The sequence below is a fragment of the Argiope bruennichi genome, chromosome 4 (assembly GCF_947563725.1).
Source record: "Argiope bruennichi chromosome 4, qqArgBrue1.1, whole genome shotgun sequence".
NCBI classification, from domain to species: domain Eukaryota; kingdom Metazoa; phylum Arthropoda; class Arachnida; order Araneae; family Araneidae; genus Argiope; species Argiope bruennichi.
The window spans coordinates 33,888,105-33,908,363 of record NC_079154.1 but is presented as its reverse complement, the minus strand read 5'-3'; the positions used below and the strand labels follow the sequence as shown (position 1 = coordinate 33,908,363).

The window sequence follows — 20,259 nt, the reverse complement described above, 5'->3', positions numbered from 1 at the left end:
GAGCGATGGTGGTACATTCGGCTGGCCAATCATTTATCACATTTCAGCCGTGGTTACTTTTCAAAAGAGATGGCGTCGGGATAATGCTCGGAAACTTCCGAAAATTGAAAATCGAATGAAATTGCGTGTCGCTCAATGCTTCGCTTGAAAAGGGGATTAGAATAGTGTCACCGGAACATTCCAGAAGTTCCCTGGAATAGTAAAATTTATTAGAAATTTTGTCATATATTAATAGTGTAAGATGAGAAAGATACTTTTAACATAGAGCGGTAGTTATATATATATTGCAAAGAATTCTGTTTCAGATTGTTTGAAAGATTAGATTGTAGATTCCATTTTCGTTATAAAATTATCGCAGAAGTTTCCTAGAATAGTAAAATTTATTAGAAAGTTTGTCACATATTGATAGTGTAAGATGAGAATTTTAAGATAATATGATAATTATATATAGCAAAGAATTTTGCACTTTTATTTATATATCTTAGAGTTAACTGTTAAAATGTTTCGATTGTTTGAAAAATTAGATTATGCATTCTTAAATTAAAGTAAAGAGTAAATCTGTAGTATATTTTAAACGAAATCCAGTTGTGGGTCAGCCGTCTGTTGATCATGTTTGTAAGCAGGAAAGCTCAAAAACTAGATGACATAAATGAAATTTGGTATGTAACCTTGTGATTAAAATCGCAATTCTTTTTTGAATTCTGGTATAAATTGTTCAAAAGGATAAGACTTTCACTTACATATAAGATTCTCTGAAAATAAAATTGTGACCACTCATAGCATTCATGGTCTTGAGTCACAATTTTAGGAAGGGAAAGGAATACTTTTATCAGAGAATATGCGAGAAAGTTTCTGGCAGAACATTCGCACTGGTTTTCTTAAAGCAAAAAGAGATGTTTTTTTGTTGATATAGAGAGAAGGCATACTAAACTCAATAGCTTATTTCTTATTAAAAAATTGAAAACTGACTACTAAATTCAGAAAATTGTGTAGATCCTAGACATAACACTCGCTAAATAGAAATAATTGAGACTAATTAATTATCTGTATTTAAAATCTACAATAAATAAATAAAAATAACCTCAGAGAAGTTTTAGACCCAGTAATTGATTTTCTGCTTGCATGATATATGTATTAGAGATTCCATTATGTGAATTGTATCGTATTTTTTTCTCTATACCACGTTTCTTGAAAATTAAAGCTTCTGACATACCTAAACTTCTGTAATTCAAATAAATATTCAAATTAATTTTTGCTGGATTGTTTTGCTGTTTTAATTGTTTAAGGGATATGAATCTTTATATACTAATAGTCTTTTAAAGCCTAAATAACTTATTCATGCTCAACTGATGCCTTTAGTTTCCAAAACCCTCTTTCTTTCTCGTTTAACACCTAATATTCTGAGTAAAGATTTGAGTTATTCATGATTTAATCTGTTACTAAACTCCGAAATATAAATTATTACTTCCTCTTGGGCCGTGGTGGCCTAGTGGAAAGTTTTCAGTTTTGTGGAGGGGCTCCAGGTTTTTTACTCGATTTCAGTAATTTATAAGAATTTTAATGTAAAAATTCAAAGCTCTTTGATAGGTAACTGGTATTTTCTAAGCACTATAAATATTTTATTTAATATTCTAGAAAATATTGGTATGTTTAGAAATGAACAAGAATGAATATTTCATATAATATTTAACAGCACAATTCATAGACCAAAACTTAGACCTAAATCAAATTATGTTAATGAGGAAAAAAAGTTAATCATTTCAAACAATTCAAAACTAGAAAACAGTTTCTGTTTGTGATAAAACAATAATAATTAAAAAATCCTGCTTTTTTCATTCCAAATGTTCTTCTGTTCATGCAGACATTTCAACAGAATACAATACAGAGTATTATTATATTTTTTCTTATAATTAATTATGTTTCCATGAGAGAAAAGTAAATAGAGGTTTTTAGTTAACAAGAAATTGATTGTAAGGCTATTAAAATGTTTAAATTACATTGAAATGGAAAGAAATGTAACAAATAAATTGATACCCTAAATACTAAAATAGCTTCCTGAAATATTTCAATTTAAACAAATTAAGAGCATAAAAATATTATAACTGTCTCTATATAAATAAAGATAGGCAAAGAAAGTGAGAAAACAAATAAAATAAATGTTCCATATGAGAAAGCTATAACAATTAAACTAAAATGCATGCTAAATCTTTATCGAAGTCTTTAATTTAGGTTTATATATTAAAATAATTTTTGGCACGATAATATGAAAATCAAAAAGTTAAAAATACTTTCTTAAAAGAACTATAGACATCATGCTTTGCACCAGATATTTAATTGAAACTGGCCACCTTTGGCGACCAGTTTTTTTTCTCCCAGATTAACTCTTTAGACTGTGAAAGGATTAGATTAATATGAAATTCATTTTTTAAAAAAGTTTTCACTTTTTTATTTGATACGGTTGAAAAACCTGAATATAATTGAATTAATTTACTGCAAATTAAAAGGTGCACATATCACGAAATAAAAAGAGAACAGGAATTCCTACTACGGAATTAATGATTGGCAAAAGCACGCGATTGAATGGTTTGAAAGATGAGTTTGAATTTCATCACGACATTGTTTCAGATAGAAACCAAAGAATTAAAAAGTAATAAAAAAAAGTAAATGTGTAAAAACGAAACTGATATCCAAAAGATATATTTTTTCCATTTTAAGGCAATGGAAAAGCCACTTTTGTGAGATAATAGTTTTGAAAGATATGAACATTCAGATCTTCCACAGGCAAGTTATAACGATTATCCATCTAGCAAAAGTTAAATCTATTTTTGAGTTCGGTTAAACTTTCTGTTTGAAACCAGTCTGTCTCGATTTCTTTTATATCTTCTTTCTTCTGATTGAACAGATTTTTTGATGACACGGCGAATTCTGTCCAAAACTTTTCTAATAACATTTTGCCGATACATATGAATTCGATTTAGCTGTAAAATTGGTCAATGAAGTGAGGTGAAATTTGCTTGATGGTTTGTTTAAAATTGATTGTTGTCAAATAGATAATAGGTAAGAACAGTGATTTCTGTGCCATGGATGTTAGCATTGCATTTATATGTGTTTGTATACCCACACCTATATATATAAATTAACCCCAACCAATTTTTCCCGAGAATTATCTAGTTGCCAAAGGCGGCTAGTTATAAATAACTGAAATTCAAAGGAAAACGCAACTCTAGTAACTTCTACTGGAAATGAAGGAGAATGTATCTGCGTCTGTGCGTGTATTTTCTTGCTGTACAAGATGGGCCATTTAACCTAAAACTACCATTTTGACGCAGATATACTTTGAGTATGGTGTTAATATGTATCTTGGAATGATTATAAAATAATCAAACACCCGTATAAAAATGTTTTTTTCTTTCATCATTTTAAAGATAAAAAATATATATATTCTGTGATAGTTGCTGTTATACTCTTTGGATTTTATTAAATTTTAAAGATATTGTTAAGTTTATTTTATAATATTTTCATTGTTTTGATTGATACTTAAATCGTTTCCTTTGTTTCGACAAATATTTAGTGCTTGGTTTCTTTTCCACTATTGGAAACTAAGAAAGAAAGTTTATATTTAATATTTGTGTACCTTATTTGAGGAATAAAAAAGTGAGATTATAGTACACAGGAATTAAGAGATGAATCAATCGGAAAGATACGCTTTTATTGGGACTATGATATCTTATCTATTAGGCTTGTTCATATACACAATAGATCGAACAGGTATAAGGCAATTAAAATGACATGGGTTTGATATCTACTGCAATGTCATGTTTAAAACTTAGCATTTCTGGGAAATACACGCAAACATTAATTTATGCATAAGAAAAAATAATTGGAAGTGAGCACATCCAATATTTCCGACAAGCCAGTTGATCACCAAAGGCGGCTGGAAGTAAATCAAATATTTATTGCTCCATACCGAGATTTACAGAAAAAAATTGGCATTCTTAACAGAAACTATGCCCCTCTCGTACGTATACAAATTCATATGGACACTCAGGTGATAAAAATAGTTCATCATAATAGGAATTCTCAGATCCTTAAAAAGATCAACTTAAAGCTTTTACTAAATTCATTCACCTACGGGCCTAAATCTAAATAGAATCAACAATTTTCTTTTGATTTATTACATTATCTTGAAAATTCTATTGTAAATACACATTTTTTACACTTATTTTTTTTAAAAAAAACCGAAGTTTTCCTGTTAAGCTTATTACATATTTTATTACTATAGATTATTATTTTGTATCACATAAATAAGAATTAAAGTTTTTTTTATCATAAAAAGAATTTTATGATAAAAAGATCAACGCATCCTAAATGGACTGCTTAGAATAAAAAAAAACAATTATATTATTCAATGAATGATCATGCCTTTCATTTTCGAGAAATTCTGAATTCTATTTGTTAAACCATTAAGCATAGTCATTTTTGTTGTAATAAATTTCATTTTTAAAGCATGTTTAAAGTCACTTTTGAAATAATTAAATAACTATTTTTAAAGGCCAAAATCAAATTTATGTTTTTAAAATGGATTATGGATCGTTAATTCATTTATCTCAAAAAGAAATAAAATTACTATGACACGGAAACGATATTTAAAAAAAAAACATAAATCAATGCTTATAAAAAAGTGTTCTTAAATTCATATCTTTTTAAACATTTGGTTTTGTAATGAATTTTATACTGAAGTAAAAAAGTGCGCATTCAGTTTGTTGAAATTTTTTCCATAGAAGACCTTGATTTTATTATGTCTTTGAAGAGTTTCTTTTCTCCCTTTTGTTGCTTGGCAACTAAGTGAGAAAAGAGAGTGTTGAGAAGTCGTTATGTCAATTAAGCTAATAAAATAATTTTGAAAGTGGCTGAACTGGTGATGTGATGGCTTGTGGGTTATTTCCGGTGAAAAGTCATCGCAGAATTTCAGTAATATAATAAATACTCAACATTTTTTGTATATATCTATGATATACTTAATTTAATTCAATTTATTCTGAAACTTGAAATACTTTTTGCATCTGTTCAAAAAGTCCCTTACGAATACCTTGGATTTTAAATTTTCCATATTGATATCGGAATTAATTCTTCCCAAAAGGTATTCGTTAAAATCTGATTTTGTGCATTCGGTGCTTTGAATCTTAACATATCTGATTTTGAATTAAAATTAATATAATATACATTAAAATAATTCAGTGATTAAATAGCAATGAAAATAATTTTTTTGAAAAAAGATTAAAACCTTTTTTTTTTTTTTGAGATATTAGAGGACATCTTTGATAATTTATAGATAAAGAATATTAATTATTCACTTACAATAGCTTTCAAACAATATTGGAGCTCTGTAAAATATGATATTTAAAAAATAATTATTGTGGCTGTATTTAATGCTAGCCGCCTTTGGCGACCAGCCGGTTCGCCAATCTTAATGTTCATAAAAATTTTAATAATTAAATATTTTATGCAATTCCAACTTTAATAGATTCTTATGCAAAATATTTTTAAACTTCAAATTTTGATAGTCATATAATTCACTCATAATATTATAAAGGCCTTCAGCCATAACGTGATATGTATCTCTCTAATTTTCTGTTACCCCTCGTAGAATTTATGCTTTAAATTAAAGTGTAAATGATTAATCTGCAATTAATATAATAATATTTTTTACTGAAACAAAGCATTTTTTAAATAATATGATTACTGATAATAGAGTCACTGAGCGTTTAAACTTTATGGGCACTAAAGAATATCTTTCTTAATTTATGTAATATCTCAAGAATTTGTCAACAAAATTTTCTCAAATTCATCATGAACAGATCGATTCATTAACAATGTTTAATTTTAAATGCATCAAACACTAAGAAAATAAAACGAATCGTTTAAAATAATCGGTCGAAAACAGGTTTAAAAAAACTACTTAAAAAACGATGTACTTAAAACTATAAGCATATACAAAAAAAATATATAACTAATATAAATACAATTTACTTACAAAAGCATGCAACTAACCTAAAAATAATTTAAATCATCCGTTGATAATGGTTGTCATGACAACAATCAGAACACAATGCGCATGCGTGAATTTTCTTCGCCAGTTACGGAAACGCAAATGCCTGAATTTTTCTACGCCAGTTGGGGTAACGCTATGCAGATTACACATTTTTAATTTCCTTTATTCTGTGTTATTTTAATTCAAAAGTACTTCAGAATGAATCTGAAACATGGATTAATTAACAATGTTTAATTTTAAATGCATAAAACATTAAGAAAATAAACAGAATCGTTTGAAATAATCCGCCGAAAAATGTTAACCCTAGCCTCATTACTGTTGGGAGAAAAAAAAGCTGAAGCCTTACTCATTTGGCGGTGGGGAAAATGGAAGATTTTTTTGGCGGGAAAGTTAGTTTTTAATTAATAATTAAAATTCTAATTAAAATTTCAAAAAAAGGGACCCCAGGTGCACATTCCCGACCTCTAAGGTATACATGTACCAAATTTGGTAGCTGTATGTCAAATGACCTGGCCTGTAGAGCGCCAACACACACACACACACTTTGAGTTTTATTATAAGTATATAGATGAGATTGTGCCTTAAATTTATTTATGTTATAGCTTTTGAAACAAAAATATATTGCCAAATCTGCTAAATAAATCTCTTTTTATGTTTACAAAGCAGAATACCATATTACAAATTCTATTAGATTAAAATTAGTGAAGCAATTATTCACTTTTGCAAATACTTCGATTAATACAACATTAGTTGATGATATATTATTTCAATATCAAAAGATATCTTTACAATTGATGTGTTTAAACCTAACATTGTGATCCGAAATAAGGTCATGTGGTATAATAGTAGTCTCTCGTAAACTTTTTACCTAAAATTCCTATTCATTTATAATAAAAAAGAAAACATAAATTCTCTTGAAATTAAGAAATTTATTTAAATGTGTTAAATAGTGAAAAAATATTGTGTTGTTGTTTCAATTGATTAACATTTAGTATCATTACTTATTTTCTAAATTTGAGTACTCAAGAAACTTTTTCAACGTAAATTACGTATTGACATTTTCTCTGACCTAAAAAAATGATCTCGAAAGAGAAAAAAATTATAAAGCCTTGCTTTAAAATAAATCCTTCTTTGCTGTATAAATCTTCCGTAGCGAACGATTTAGAAGAAAAATAATTAGTTAAGAACAGAGAGTCTTAAAAAGCCGGATGCCAGAATTTTTAACATGATAATGTCTATAGGTTGGCATAAATTGCAGTATGTAATCGCATTCATGTAAAAAAAAATCCATTAAAAACACGTTACAGAATTGTCTTGAGCTATCAAATTTGGGACTACTTTGTTACTTCATGGGTGGTAGAGTTCCATAATAAAGGATTTTTCAAAAATTTCAATTAGATTTTTAATTAAAAAGCAATAAAAATTTCAGCTTTTTTACTTAACATCTTCATAGCGCATTGTTGCACAAAACCAATTTTTACGCAATTTAAAAACAATACAAAAATTTTTCAAAGAAATTAATTTTATTTCCGTACAATTTTATCCACTACTTTTAACAAATCTCTAAAAAATATTTTTAAAATCATTTTTTAAAGAAAAACTCCTTGTTTGCCTAGCTTTGGATTAATCCTCAAGCGTGTTACGACGATATTAAATACACTTTTTTTTTTTTTTTTTTTTTTGCATGTACGCGTATTGCAGAGCAAACTTTAAAAATAAAATAAAGAAGGACAAATCTACTTTCAAATAGTATCACACTACAATATTTTTATCTATACTTATATAAAGCTCAATGTGTGTGTGCGTGTGTGTGTGTGTTGGCGCTCTACAGGCCAGATCATTTGACCTACAACTACCAAATTTGGTACATGTTAGATGTCGGGAATCTGCTCCTGGGGTCCCTTTTTTTGAATTTTTAATTAGAATTTTAATTATTAATTAAAAACTAACTTTCCCGCCAAAAAATCTTGCATTTTCCCCACCGCCAAATGTGTAAGGCTTCAGTTTTTTTCCCAACAGTAATGAGGCTAGGGTTAATATTTTTCGGCCGATTCTTTCAAACGATTCTGTTTATTTTCTTAATGTTTTATGCATTTAAAATTAAACATTGTTAATGAATCGATCTGGTCATGATGAATCTGAAAAAATTTTGCTGACAAATTCTTGAAATATTACATAAATTAAGAAAAATATTCTTTAGTGCCCATAAGGCTTAAACGCTCAGTGACTCTGTTTTCAGTAATCATATTACAAAAAAAGAAAAAAAAACTTTGTTTCAGTAAAAAATATTATTATATTAATTGCAGATTAATCCTTTCCACTTTAATTTAAAGTATAAATTCTACGGAAGCTAACAGAAAATTTGAGATACATATTACGTTATGACTGAAGGCCTTTATAATATTATGAGTGAATTATATGACTTTAAAAATTTGAAGTTTTAAAATATTTGGATGAAGAAACTATTAAAGTAGGAATTGCATAAAATATTTAATTATTAAAATTTTAACGAACAATAAGATTGGCGAACCGGCTGGTCGCCAAAGGCGGCTAGTCTAGAAATAAATACCTTCTATAATTTTTTTTTTATTCAAATTCATTGTCAATTCATCCATAAGTGCTGTAGAGTGAAATGTTTTTTTTTTAAAGTTGCATTTTAGTTTTTTAAAAATCTAATCTATCTTTTTGAATCAATTGCTCACACACAATTTGACATCATTGAACTTGTTGCTACAATATTCCTTGTGTTTACCGAAGATGTAGAAATCATATGCAGGCAGATATTGATAGGATGAGGGGGTGGGGATTAATCTACCATTTAAAATTCCTTAGATTTTCTTTGTTTTCTTGTTTATTATGTATGGATATGCTTTGTCGGACACCAGGATAGCTCCACGGATAAGTTTATAGGTCGTTTCAATTTCATTGCCATCCTGAGCTTCGTATCATGATATCTCTAAACATTGACTGTAGTTCCGTGCTCCATGATTTTCACGAAGAGAGGACTTTCGCGATGAAAATAGAATAAAAACACTACTTTGCCGGCACTAAAATGGACGGTTTTGAATTATATACAAAGGAATCTGCATGATTCTGTACGTCTGAGAGACTTTTGCTCCTTCGATGTAGACTCAAAAATGTAGTACCAACTTTCATCACCAGTAATAAATGTTAACAAAAACTTGCCCATACTGTCTTCGTGACATTACAATATTCCCTGCTTCGGTATTCAGTAACTGTATGTAATAAATCATTACCTGAACAATTAAAGATGTGCTATAAAAAATTTGAAAACAAGAAAAAAGAATTTAGTTAAATACAGTGTAACAGATTCATAAAGCATTTCAAATCATGGTAAAAGTTTAATCATGATAAATGTTTAAGACAATAACTCTCATTTAAAAAATTAATTCACATTTTCATTTGATAGAAACTGTACCTACAATTAAGCCCAATGGCGGATTTCTAATTAAGCAGTTAATTAGGGCCGCTACATAGAAAACCTCAAGCAGCTCGATTTTTAAAAAAAATTATTCGTTTAGTTGCCAAATAAATTTGTAAAAAATATAAATTATATTAATTATAAAATTTATAACGGCAATAATAGTATTTTTTTAAATAGTAATGAGTCATGTTCTTATTTGTTTCATTAGGTTGACTTTTAATTCAGAATTTATAAACACTGAATATTTTGTTCAGCAATATTGGGTACGAACGTCGATATTCGCAGTCATGAATCATAATAAAATTTAAAAAATAAGCATAAACATTCTTGAAAAGTTACTAAAATAAAAAAATTATTTAAAACAAATAAAAAATGTTGAATAAGTTAAAGATGAGTTAAAATATGAAATAAATTCACCAAAAAAGGGGGTCTGGTAATGTACACTGACTAGGGGCGTCAAATGTTTGAATCTGCCATTGATTAAATCAACAATCTCAGTCAATTCCCTTACAATTTCAATATCACATGCTGAGAAATCTCTCTCGTGCTTTTTCGATAAACAGAAATTACATTATGATTTTTAATAACAATTGTTACGAAACCTTCCAGACATTTTTGTCACCAATGTAAAATATTATGAAAATTTACGCCAAATGAAAACAAACTTTCGTTTTGGTTTTAATTTATTACTATTTTACCAAAATTCAATTTTAGGCTACGGTAGAAAAAAAATAGCTGATATTATTCATAGTTTACAATAAAGCTCTATGATATATAAATTTGAAATAATCAGAAATTTAAAACTAACCAAAAGATTCTAATATTTATAGAAAATACTATTTACTGTGACGCCGAAGAGAACATTAACAGTAGTGGTAGTAGTAATAGTGGATTTCCGACTAGGCTGACACCTAGGGAAATTAGGCTAAGAAGGTCATAATGAGGTCAAATAAAGCACTTTATTTTTCCGGTCGCTAAATGAATAATTAAGTAAAAAGTATTAATACTATGAATAATAAAATATTAGGGTTATATTAATACTTTATAATGTATAATTAGTGAAGTTCCTATATGGTTTTTTTTTTTTTACTTTCACTTAAATTATTAGAATATTTATATATACCTAAAATTTATCTCAATATTATAGTGTAGGAATATGGATATTATGCAGTTTAAAATCAAAATATATAAATAAAAATAAACTTATTTTCACCAAGATAATAAATTAAAAAAAGATTAATAGAAAATACAATGCATTGAAATGCGAAATTAAATTAACAAAATTTGTTAAAAGAGAGGTTACTTACTACTTTAGTACATATTGTGTGCTGCATAGAGTTACAAAATGCTCAAATCCGCTATTGAGTAGTAAATTAAGAGAAAATAAATAAAACTTTTCAGCTGTATGACGAGAAAAATCTTAGAAACAAGATGAATAGTTTAAAGATGAGTTTTAGAATAACAAACGATTCTTATAGTGGATTTAGCAAAAGAGACATTATCTTTTTATAAATTCAAATGCTTCTCAGTATTTCTTTCTTTGTTTCTTTTTCTTTCTTTTTTTTTATCTTATTATATTTCGTTAGAGATTCAGGTACTTTTTTTAGTGTTTTTGTAACGTGGCATGTTTCCAATATTTGGCAATAATCCACTGTCTTCGGTTATATTATCCAGTAATAATAATAATCAGTATGCTGCGTCACGTTTCCAACATTTTTTCTTATTAGACACAAAGTTCTTACAAGATTTTTTCTTTAAGATAAACAGCTTGCGTCAGTTTTCAGGATAAAAGTGTTATTTTTATTCGAGATTCTGAATTAATCAATACTTTCGCTTGCACTAAGTATACAAAGAGAAAATATTGTAATCGACAAACAACTGGAATTCGTGATTTTTAAGGTCCACATTTAAGTCCTAAAAACTGAATTATTTTTGGGCTTAGTTATTATTCTTAGAATTCTATTTGTCTATCCTTTTTTTTACATGATAATTCAAAACACTTTGAGAAAAGTGGAGGAAATTTAGTACCTATTCTTATCCTCAAATATATATGCTTCTAACAAATTTTAAACGGAATCCATTCAGGGAAGGTCTATTTAACAGACTTCCGAGTACAAGTGAATGCAATAGCTACAACTACTTCTAGATGGATAAAATTTGGTATTAAGTTATAACATCTGAAGAATAAATCTGTATTATATTTCGAACCAAATCCATTTGAGGGTCAGCCGTCTGTTGATCATGTTCGTAAGCAGGAAAGCTCAAAAATTCAATGGCATAAATGAAATTTGGTATGTGATCTTGTGATTAAAATCGTAGTTCTTTTTTTTAATTCTGGCTAATTTTAGCAGAAACAGGGTTTTTCTTGATATAGAGAGATGTACTAAACAAATTAATTATTAAAAAATTACATCTTATTTATAGTTACATATATAGTGAGGGTCACAATATTGATCTGTATAAACAGTTTCATTTCTGATTTAATAGCAATTCAATAAGAAAAATTGAGTACATTATTGAATAGTTTACTTCGTATTAAAATTTTGACAACTGACTACTAAATTTTGAAAACTGAGTAGATCCAAGAAATAACAATTCTGTAAAATGTTGATTTTGACTGTCATTTCTTATTAGAATTTCGAATAAAATAGTATATATACTTCTCCGTTTGTATGCATGTTTATGCATGTATATTTGCATAAGTGTTTCATTTGTATTTTTGTGCATATATTTTGTTCTATTTTGCACGTTATTTTCCATTTTTGGTTTTCATTCATTGTCTTTGAACTTTTGTTCAGGAATTATTTCTGTATTCAATTGTTCTGCAAGCTTCATGTTGTACATCTTTGGTACATGAGGAGACGTATTATAATAAATAATTATCTTCAAATGAACTAACTTTATGTCAACAATTGCTTTATAGTATAAATTCTAATAGATTTAAATTTAGGAGCCAGTTTACAGATGGCTCATTTAATGACTGAAATCGTGCCTTAAATTGAAAAGGATTTCCGCTCAGTTGCATTTCATGACAAAATGCGTGTGTTTAAATTATGTTCTGAATATATTCAGTTGAATATATTTATGGAAGCAATCGCTTCCTTACACGAATTCTGTCAAATATAAATTTAGGAATTAATTAATAGATGACTTAACAATAAATTAAAACTACAATTGTGCATTCAATTGAAAAGGATTAGTTACAAACTGGAAATACTGGAATACTCTTCAGGAAATGAGAAATTTTGGGTCGCAGAATTTAAAAGCAATTAGTAAGATTTTCATTTCTTTTCTTCAATTTATAATTAATGTTGTTATTCGTTAAAAATCAATTTAAATTTGGTTTTTTTGTAAATATACATTTACTGCTCAAAATTAAATTTTAAATTGTTATAAAGGAACAGTTTAAGCCATTTCATTCCAAATGTGTATCTATCTATAGATCAGATAAACCAAATTATGGTGTTAAACTAATGCCAAATTACGAAGAATAATTTTGGCAGCATTATTTAAAGTAGCAGACAAAAACAATTATGAAAATGACCGTTATGTTAATTATTTCAGTCGAATTCTAAAAAAAAATAATTTCTAGTTCTTTTAATCTAAACTAATACTATTTTTTATTCATTTTATTTTAAAAATTAATGTGCATTCGAGTAGTGTTAAGAAGTGAAGAATCATTGAAACATTCCGCTAGTAATATTGACAGTGAATAGCAGTTCCATAAATTGCCTTTCTCATGAGAACAATGGTATGACGCTATGACGGGATGTGACGTTTTATCAAGATTTATTCTGCATTAAATTTAATTGGTGAGCATTTTGAAGGGCTCACTTTTATGAACTCTGACAGTTTTATGGATATTGATTCAATGCTAACTTACGCATGAATGTAATATGGTAATTTTTTAAATTAAAATTATGACACTATAGATTTTAAAACACATCTCTGTTTTGCTACCATATTCTTCACGTTTTTTCATTTTATTACCGATTATTATAAAGACAGGGGAATTTTGAAGTGCAGTGCAATAGTTATATTTCAAAATAGAAAACTTGCAACTTTATGGTTTTGACAAAAATGTCAAGAATCTTACTTGCTTTAGAGTACTAAAACATTGTGATAAGTTACGGCTTTGACACTGGAATGGCAAAGGATCAAAATCTCACTAAATCGACGATACGTCATCTTTACTGAATCCATCCTGCTTTAAATCTTACGTAGTGGGTAAATGTTCTCATGCTAGTGTGAAGTGAAAAGTTAAAGAGGAAATACCAGTTACTAGAATACTGTCTTCGTCATCTAATTAAAATTGCTTTCATCTTCAAAAATATCTCATTTTTCTTCAAAACAGTGTGTTATAAAAATGATAATAAAATTTTTGGTGTTATGATATTATTGGCTACTTTCATGTGAGAGAATATACTTTACATTCAAAAAGTATATTGTTATTATCCTTGAACCAAAACTATCGTCAGTTAAATATCGGGTTTTTTTAATATGCCGTTTCTTGAGAGACAGGACTCATCTTATTTTTTAAGGAAAAATATGCAATACAACGATTTAATCCGGGACAGTTCTAATCTGAATATTGCCAAAAATAATGCGAAACGATTAGAAAAGTATTGTACAAATGAAACAATATTATATAAAAGGTTACTTATAAAGACCGTAATTATTTGTTGGCATTATGAACTGTCAAAAGAAGAGTTCCAAATATTCTTCAACTTAAAGAGATGACATTAAAGTTAAATTAATAAAAAAAAACCAGATTATCCTTTAATATTTTGGATCATACCTTTAGAATATTGTACAAATTTAGCCTTGTGGTAATGTTAAGAGTATAATCTTCCTTATATTTAAAATAACTTTGGAAATATACATTCTTTAAATCCATTTTAAGTTTTTGAAATATATATATTGTACGCTCTGCTTCTAGTCATTGACTATTAGCTAATTTCTAAACCTTCAGACCAGTTGAAAAAATAATTTACAGGACGTAAACAATTATATTTTGTGTTGAATCAATTAATGTATTTTTTCAAACAAAAATTTCAAAATCTAAATTTGTATACATTTTTCTAGATCTGTTTGTCATATTTCATAAAATATTCTTAGTATAAAACAAATGGAACAAAAAAATTTGCATTATTCTGAGACTAAAACTGACCAAGTTATGAAGCTTCAAGTTATTTTAAGCTAACTAATCGTCACCCAGATGAAATGAAAGCTATTCATTGGATGATATTCCTTAAGGTAGTCGTTGAAATGGTCTAAAATCGACTATAATAGTGATATCAAAACTTCACAACTCAGTTTGTTTGGACTGGAGAAGAATGGGACTTTTAATTAAATACTACTACTCTAAGAATAATTTATGACTAATGAATAAATATGACTAGTAAGAAAAGAAAATGTTATAAAAATATAGATCTGATTATTTTACTGTAGTTCTCAAATGATTTTTTCTTACTGTACCCTTCAAATTTTTTTTATAGATTAAAATAATAAAATTATAATAATAATTATAATTATTTATGACATTTAAAACACTTTTTCATTTGTAAATTTCGATCTCTAACAGCTCAGGAATTAGCTACTGGACCATTATTAGAGCCAAAATTTTATATAAACATTTGCATTTAATAGGGTATTTAATTTTTTATAAACTTATAAAAAATACAAAAATTTCAGAATAGGTTCTGGTATGCAAAATTCAATTGCCACCATTGTAAATTCTGCCGATAATAATAATAAATTGCTTAAAATAGACGAAATTGGATGAAATTCAATTTGAATAAACTTAAGCCTTAATTTAAAATAGATAATATAGCAATAAATTCAACTTGAATAAGTTTACTGTTTTACCTTTCAAATTTGAAATTATAATTAAAAAATAAGAATCTTTCAAGAATGCTAAAAAATTCAACAAATATTTAAATTCGGATAGAACATTTATTAATTTAAATTAATTTTTTGATAATGAAATCATGCTATTTAGATTTCGGAAATTCTTGTATGTGCTCATAATTATAATTATTTAACACGCTGAAATTTTTGAATGCATTCTGTATGCTTATTCGCTATTAATTAGTTTCTAATTTCTATTTTCATTTCCGAAAGAATGCGCCATTTTGCTTTTCTGAGTAATTAGCGTTTCAGCAAAATAACCCAATGCATACACACATCATTCCAACTATTTAATTTATCAAATGCAAAACTATTCATCCTGTCATATATTTCTTTCTTAAAATAATTGAAGTAAATATTGGCGGGCATCCAGTTAATTCACTGCAATATCTCCGCACCTTGATCATAATCTAACTTAAAGAGAGGCAACAACTATTCCAGTTATTAAAATTCCTTAGCTCAAATGAAAACGGCAGTTTTATTTGGTCTGCTTTTTATTAATGCACATAATAGCCCATCTCGGAACCACTTTGGTTAAATGAAAATTTTTGGAATCAAAATAGTTGGAATAAATGTGAAGGATTTTTTTTTTCCTCGTCATTAGTTTCTGAAGAATGAGGCATCATTTGGCGGAACGATGCGCTTCAGAAAACCTAGTTTCTAATGACAGAAATGGCATTCTCGAAACAATTTGTCCTTGAATATTTTAAAAGTGTGTCTAATAGGGATTAGATGATAGTTAAAAAACGATCTTTCACACCGTTTTCTGGTGTGGAGACAGCGTGAATAAATAGTCGGTCGTCTCCTGAATACTAAGCGATTTCACGTGGTCACAATTAAAACTATATTTAGAAAATTTAAACTTGTCTGGGAAGGAAGCGGTTTAAGAACCGTGAACTAATTTGTTTGTCGTCATTAATGTCATAGTGTCTAGATTTATCATGATCAGCTAAATATAACTACAAAGTGATTATTGCCGCGTTAAAGTCATTTGTTATAGGATGAAAAATCGTGTTGTATAGTGTAATTCATTCAAGCTTAACGTGAAATATATTCTTCAATATTCTTCATATTATAACTATTTGAATATTTATGAAAATTTAAAAAAAAACCAATGTTTAATGAAATAATGAAATCACAAAACACTTGGCAAAAGCAAATAAAATATCATGGGTTATCCTGAGTATCCTAAAAAGGTATCCTAAGTATCCTAAAAGGGTATCCTGTCCAAATAAAAAAATTATTGTTATTTTTACAGAAATGTCCGTAAAGTATCACGATTACTTGTGAGGACTAGATTTACAGCTAAACCCTCATCACTCGTAATCAAATCATGCCAAATGAAATGATTTCATTTTTCAGTTTATCCTTTTAGGTTTCGGATATTCTCGATCACTCCAAGCCAAGTCATTGGAGGGGTTTCAGTTTTTCGCCTGTTCTTCTGTTAGACCATAACACTATCCATTCACGATTACTCCAAACACATTGTGCAAGTTTGAGGTTTAAACTCGCAAGATTAGAGTTCAAAGCCGAGTAACAAAGACACTAGACATAAGTGTACACTCCTTTCCGGAGGTTGTTATCTGGCTTATGAAATTACCACCACAATACTCCCCCATTCCCCCTAAAATACGTTAGGATTCATAGCCGAGTTAGAAAGCCACTAGACACTCCTTTCTGGAGGTTGTTATCTGGCTTATGAAGTTACCACCACAACATCAATGGAGTGGTTTCATTTTTTACCTCGTAACACCGCACATTCACGATCACGATAGTCCTTCTGCTGGCGTGGTGTGGAGGTTTGGAGAGGGGGAAGCCAGCTCAAGTATCGTCCTTGTCATCTGACAGCTGTTCAAATTTATGAGGTATGTCTCAAAATAGTCCTAATGTTGCTTTAAAAATCAGTTAATGTGTTTTAAGTCAGTTAATGGAGTTTTTTTCCATTTTTCGCCAGTTCTTTTTTAAACCCATTAATTTAGGCCAGTCATTTCCCTTCTCTCCACGCCAGTTTCATTCCAACACCCATCAATCAAACATTGTTTGAGTACACCTAAAGCATCCCTCTCGAAGAATTTCATGCCACTTCTTCCCCTCTTCATTCACTAAGCGTCCATCGGTGGGATGGAAATTTACAGGTGGAAATTCGGACAGGCTGTATATCAACTTTCCACTCCACACCATGCCAATAATGACCGGTGTTCTGCATCGACAACAGATTTTGAAATGTCATGGTGATCGTAATAAATCTAATTTCATTTAATAATAAATCTAAGGCGGTCGATAAAAGACAGATATGAAAAAGGAAGAAATATTTTCTTATCTCTCTGTCACTGAAAGTTATTCAGTTTTCAAGTTGCTGACTTAAGTTACAAGACTTAATAGCAATTCAATAAGAAAAATAGAGTACATTATTGTATAGTTTACTTCGTATTAAAATTTTGACAATTGACTACTAAATTTTGAAAACTGAGTAGATCCAAGAAATAACAATTCTGTAAAATGTTGATTTTGACTGTCATTTCTCGTTGGAATTTAGAATGAAATAGTATATTATCTGTTTGTATGCATGTTTATGTATGTATATTTGCATAAGTGTTTCATTTATATTTTTGTATATATATTTTGTTCTATTTTGCACGTTATTTTCCGTTTTTGGTTTTCATTCATTGTCTTTGAACTTTTGTTCAGGAGTTATTTCTGCATTCAATGGTTCTGCAAGCCTTATGTTGTACATTTTTGGTACATGAGGAGACATATTATAAGAAATAATTATCTTCAAATGAACTAACTTTACAATTGAGTCTTAAGTAAATTTCGCTGCCGTACGAAAATTATCTTCTATATTCTATCACCCATGAAAACTCATAATTGCCTCTATTTCTTCTTGTAACTTTGACATTATATAGTAGCCAAAAATGATGATCTACTTTAAAATAATTAAATTAGAATGCTGTTTTCAATATTTATCCAGAAAATCAATGAATAGATTCGAATTTATAAGCAAGATAAATGGAATTTATGGATTACACACAATCTAACACTCCTTAATATAAATCGGATATCACTTCATAAAAGAAATAATCAATGTATCACATATGAGACATTCCGTTTATTTCTCCTAATTTATTTTAGAAAAAATATAATCATCTACGAAGACGCAGGTGTTCCAAGTGAGAGAACTATATGGAACCTTTCATAACATCCAATCCTGTGCCAAAATTCTATCGATCTAATGTGAAAATATTATTTGTATAAATAATAAAAGTGGAAGTAAGCATTTATGAATTTGGCCGTCTACAAAACAAACCGGTATTCCTAGAGCTATGAAATTTTGCTCAGTATATAATCTTTGGAGGAAGAAAAGGCGCACCTCATAGCGAGTTTTTAAAAATTATGATAAATTAGAAATTTAAGCAAAAGTTTGGTGTTTCAAACCGATAACTTCTTGAAATATTGTCATTAAAAATTGATTTGGGCACTACTTTGAAGTTTAAAAGAATTGTATTTTTAATGATGGCTATTTGATTAGTTTGAAATTTTATACTAATGAAATAAAAAATCATGCATTAATTGTAATGAAATTTAAATAGTTTTTGATAATTTCTGTAAATATTTATCTTGCTTTTTTCTATCATTGAAAGTTAAGGAATAAGAATCCTAATTTTTTTTCTCTCTTTTTTCCCAATGTCAGTGGGAAATTTTATTTTTTATTTACATCGTTGCGTTTTTTTAAAATGGGATTATGTAAGAAGTTAAATAAAAATATGCCAGAAGTTTATATTTGTCATTAAATTTTTTTAAATTAATATGTTGCTATTTATCTAATATACTGTTAGACGCCTTCATATAATGTATAAGCGAAATGCAGGAATCATTTTAATACTGAAATCAACTGCGAGTTTTATGAAAATTTTGAGAAAGTGTCATTACAGTCTCAGAGAACGTACATTTTATTAGAATGTGAAGTGAATAGATACGCAGATATGAAGCAAATATGTAGTCTTATGGATTGATTCCATTACGAACATTCAAATGCACAAATATAAATATGTTTGGCAAATAAACCTGGCTTAAATGTTTATTGCAATTTGAGGTTTAAAAATCTTTGTAGAGGAAGACACGAATTTGTTATAATCAAGAGATTTCATCAAAATAAAACATAGTCATTATTCTCGGCGAACCAGCAGATTGACAAAGCCAACAAATAAAAAAACTACAATAAATTATAAGAGCAATCATTACTATAATCTACCTGAGGGAAGGAACTGATGACATCCTCACAGAATAGACTGGTCATTATTGGCTTTTGACATTTTCTTTTAACGATTGGCATATTATATACATATATTTGTCTTTTTACTTTCTCGTATAAGTATTATAGAGAAAGTATAGTAATCGTCAAAAAATTTGAATTCGAGATTTTGACGAATTCCCCTGAGTTCGAAAGACACATGTTTGGAAAATGTCCGTCCTTCTGCCTGTGACGGAAAAAATCGCTTTAAGTTAGATGAATGAAATTTGGTATGCGATCATTACATCAAATTTGTAGATTTTTATCACATTTAGTGCAAAATTTGTTCAGGGAAAGTCTGTCTGTCCAGCTATTCGAATGTAAGTTTACAAGATAACTACAAAACGAAAAGAGCTTTCTTCATTTGGTAGATAGAAAAAATTTTATACACAGATTTAAGATCTACAGTGTAGCCACCTGTCAAATTTTGAGCCCAAACCAACAACGGGATGATTGTCTGTCGGTCTGTACTTTCAAAAATATGTAAATGCGATAATTCAAAAATGCAATGTGGTAAAATTTGGTATGTTATTTTGTGAATATAAGTGCAGTTTTGTGTTA

General features: G+C 28.4%; 1 protein-coding gene across 1 annotated transcript in view; it reads left to right on the top strand.

Moving 5' to 3' along the window:
• LOC129966104 (WSCD family member GA21586-like) overlaps positions 1–20,259 on the top strand; it is a 59,664-nt gene that overhangs the window by 21,314 nt on the left and 18,091 nt on the right. The window lies entirely within an intron of this gene.